We start from the raw sequence: 4444 nt of genomic DNA, 5'->3' as shown, positions 1-4444 counted from the left end.
ATTCTGATGTTCCTTCCTTTATTTTGTTTTTCAAACGAGAAAGGAAGGGAGGGAAGAAAGGAGGGAGGGGAACAAACACTGTAATAAATGAGGGCCTTGCTCTTTTACACACAACATCCCAATGATCTGTCCTTGGGCCTTGATGGGGTGACCTGATGTGACGTGTGTGAGGAAAGCCAGGCACTTCCGGTGGCTGAGGAAAAGAGAAATCCCAACTTAACACTCACAGACGACAGCTGAAGCAGACACAACCACAAGGGCAGAAATCTGACTGCGAGGAACCTGGACTCTGACTCGAACACCTGCGAAGGACAGGGTTTGGGACCCTTACTTACATTACTGTATACCCAGGAGTTACAAATCATTGCTCTTCCCGCCATCTTGGCTCCTGTAGAGGCCTGCAGGGAACAGGACTTCTAAAAGGAACTATGTCGAGAAGGCTGTGGTCCAAGGCCATTTTTGCCAGCTATAAGCGGAGTCTCTGGAACCAAAGGGAGCTCCGGAACACAGCTCTTCTAAATATTGAAGGTGTTTATGCCCGAGATGAAACAGCATTCTATTTGGGCAAGAGATACGCTTATGTATACAAAGCAAAGAACAACACAGTGACTTCTGGCAGCAAACCAAACAAAACCAGAGTCATCTGGGGAAAGGCAACTCCGGCCCACGGAAACAGTGGCCTGGTTCGTGTCAAATTCCCAAGCAATCTTCCTGCTAATGCTACTGGACACAGAATCTGAGTGATGCTGTACCCCTCGAGGATTTAAACTAATGAAAAGTCAATAGGCCGGGCGCGGTGGCTCAAGCCTGTAATCCCAGCACTTTGGGAGGCCGAGACGGGCGGATCACGAGGTCAGGAGATCGAGACCATCTTGGCTAACACGGTGAAACCCCGTCTCTACTAAAAAAATACAAAAAAACTAGCCGGGCGAGGTGGCGGGCGCCTGTAGTCCCAGCCACTCGGGAGGCTGAGGCAGGAGAATGGCGTAAACCCGGGAGGCGGAGCTCGCAGTGAGCTGAGATCCGGCCACTGCACTCCAGCCTGGGCCACAGAGTGAGACTCCGTCTCAAAAAAAAAAAAAAAGAAAGAAAGAAAAAAAAAAAAAGAAAGAAAAGAAAAAAGAAAAGTCAATAAATAAACGTGGATTTGTGCTCTTGAAAAAAAAAAAATCACTGACACTCTGAGTTGTGACTTTTCTGGCACCCCATTCAGATGTTCTATATGATGGACATGGTTTTTATTTGCTCTGTGGCCTTGGATGAGCCACTGAAAGGCCTTCATGGTTAAATTTCTATCCTGTCTCACAGTGGCATCTCAACCCCTCAATAAAGTATTACATTTTTAATATTAAAAAAAAAAATCTGAGAGATACTTCTGTTCAAGGTTTAAAATACTCTAGAACCATCATTTAGTTTGAGAAAACTATGTCCTTGCCCTGAAGCCAGAGTAGAAACTGTGGCCCTGTTATCATAGTCCTGTTTCCACAAAGCCTGTTCTATATCCCCAAACAGGTTGGCAGAAGAGTTGGAAGGATCTGAGGGCCACGGTGATGAGGGAAAAGATTTTAGGAAACAGAAAAAGAACATTTATTGAGTGCTTATTATATATTCTAAATGCTCTCATAGCATTCTCCCGTTAAATGCTCACAACTCTACAGTTCTAGCCTTCTCAGAGATTCCCCCAGCCTACACCACGTGGCCCAGAGACGTAAGGTCTTATGTCATGTTCTCCCTTAAACCTCTCTGCATCTCTAAGCCCATGGGACAGAGGTGAGCCCTTCATGTAGGTGGCCTGGTGTCATTTTACATGTACTAATTTCCACATTTAACTAATAAAAAACTTGCCACCAATTGGATTGGGATGTTTTTCTTCTTCTTTTGACACAGTTTCACTGTGTTGCCTGGGCTGGAGTGCAATGGCACGATCTTGACTCACTGCAACCTCTGCCTCCCACATTCAAGCAATTCTCCTGCCTCAGCCTCCAAAGTAGCTGGGATTACAGACAAGGACCACCACGCCCAGCTAATTTTTTTGTATTTAATAGAGACATGGTTTCACCATGTTAGTCCGACTGGTCTCAAACTCCTGACCTCAGGTGATCTACCCACCTGGGTCTCCCAAAGTGCTGGGATTACAGGCATGAGCCACTTGGAATTTTAGCAGATTATAGGCTCAGGGCCATATAACAATGAGAATAAAACTTTAGGACTACATATTTTAAACTCAGTCTTTTGTTTCAATCCCTTGCTAATCCAATTTTCCCCATTTTTAAGCCAAGGAGATATCACTCTGATGTCCCTGGCTCCCTACACAACAATGAGACGTGCCACCTCAGAGCTGAAACCTTGGGGGAACTCAGGCCCCAAACATTCAAGAATAGAATGCATGGCTTCGCTGAAGCAGAGTGGTATAATGACGTGTGTCTTTACAAATTTAACAGGCTATAATCAGCTACAGCTGCCATGCGGTGGTCTGTCTTGGCATCCACCAGCCTCTGTCCATAACATAGCTTCTCATACAGTTTACGTATGGGAATCACACAGCTTCTAAAGTGAAGGAGGCTTCTCCAGCAGCATTGAATGGTGTATTCAGATGTTGGGTGAGGATACATAATATTTAGCTATTTTTTTTATTAATATAACAGTAATTTCTCTATTCAGTCACAGAAACATCAATGTATCTATGCTGAGGCATCATAATTTTATAAGCACAGTTATTGGGGGAAAATGTTACCTTTTTGTCCTAAGAAGCCTCTCCAGGTATATAGCTGGGGAAAGGTAAGGTCAGTGGCAGAGTTATATGCATACCTCCACCACCACCATCACCACTACCTCCTCCTTCATCTCTCATCCAGGTCTGTCTTAGGTCCTTTTTATCCTTTCCTTTTTTTTTTTTTTTCTTTTTCCAAGACAGGGTCTCGCTCTGTCACCCAGGCCAGAGTGTGGTGGCACAATCTTGACTCACTGCAACCTCTGCCTCCCCGCCTCAAGTAATCCTCCCACCACCTCAGTCTCCCAAGTAGCTGGGACTACAGGCATGCACCACCAAACCTGGCCACTTTTCATATTCCTTTTTGTAGAAATGGGGTTTTACTATGTTGTCCAGTCTGGTCTCAAGCTACTGGACTCAAGCAATCCACCTGTCTCAGCCTCCCAAAGTGCTGGGATTACAGGAGTGAGCCACCACAACCGGCCTGTCTGAGACCCTTTAACCCATTTATGCCTGAGGTTGCACTTTTTTGAATTTTCACAATCAGACCCTGGCAATGATCTTGAGCAGTAGGATATAAATAACTCCCACATATGGGAGGTCGAGGTGGGTGGATCATGAGGTCAGGAGTTGGAGACCAGCCTGGCCAATGTGGTAAAACCCCATCTCTATTAAAAACACAAAAATTAGCCGGGTGTGGTGGTGTGCACCTGTAATCCCAGCTACTCAGGAGGCTGAGGCAGGAGAATTGCTGGAACGTGGGAGGCAGAAGGAGGTTGCAGTGAGCTGAGATCATGCCATTGCACTCCAGCCTGGGCAACAGAGCAAGACTCCATCTCAAAAAAAAAAAAAAAAAAAAAAAACACCCACATACTTAGAGTTCCAATAATGGAACACTAGGCATAAATGGGTTCTAACTTTGGGGGTTTTAAGTGCTCCCATGGCAATGATCCATCAGAGCATTTATCTTTCTGTTGCAACTCTATTTTCACTTGCCTGCATCCTCCCTAATACAGAAGGTTGTTGAGGACAGAAACCACATTAATATTGTTGACCATTGCATTCCCAATACCTCACTTAGAACCTGACACATAACAGACACTTATTGAGTATTTGCTGAATGAACAAATACATTTCTTCTGCTCTTAGTCCCTCCAGGTTTCTTCTCCCCTTTGCCTCTACCTCCTTGAGGTGTGCTTCCTGACCTCAGACTTTACTTTCCGCCAGATGGCTTCTCACATGGATCGATAGGTTGATCTGTGGTTCCTCACTTCGTGAATGTTTTCAGAATCCATATTTGCTTCATACATGTGTTGATTGCCGAAGAAGTGCAATTAATGTACATGCAATTGAGGTGTGGGTTTATTCATCACAACTTGGGATGGAAGGGAGATTTATCTTTCCTTAAGGTCATAGGGAGACAGCAATATTTTAGGATCACCTAACATCTTAAACAATTATTCCAAAGGGTTTTTCCTCTGCCTGATTCATGCTGCTAAGCTCTTTCTCCATCTGACTTTTTCCTAAGTCCCTTTTTAATATTATGAAATTACTATTGCTCCTTGTTAAAATGATTTTTTAAGTACAAAAGATGAAAACAAGAGGAGTAATAAATCTCCCATGGTGTCCATGTCTACAGTCCCTGTGAGCCAGTTTCCATCAGACTTTCTACCCTAACTCTTCTTTCACAGTGGATTCCTATGATCCAGTGCCTGCTCCTTGAATGTGGGTTTT

At 44.4% G+C, this 4444-nt stretch overlaps 1 pseudogene; it reads left to right on the top strand.

The window, feature by feature from the left end:
- Positions 1-428: 428 nt before the first annotated feature.
- LOC104662042 lies at positions 429-740 on the top strand (annotated as a pseudogene).
- Positions 741-4444: the final 3704 nt, after the last annotated feature.

The sequence above is a fragment of the Rhinopithecus roxellana genome, chromosome 16, assembly GCF_007565055.1.
Source record: "Rhinopithecus roxellana isolate Shanxi Qingling chromosome 16, ASM756505v1, whole genome shotgun sequence".
Classification (NCBI taxonomy): domain Eukaryota; kingdom Metazoa; phylum Chordata; class Mammalia; order Primates; family Cercopithecidae; genus Rhinopithecus; species Rhinopithecus roxellana.
The sequence above is the reverse complement of the archived record's forward strand: the minus strand, read 5'-3'. Positions and strand labels throughout refer to the sequence as shown.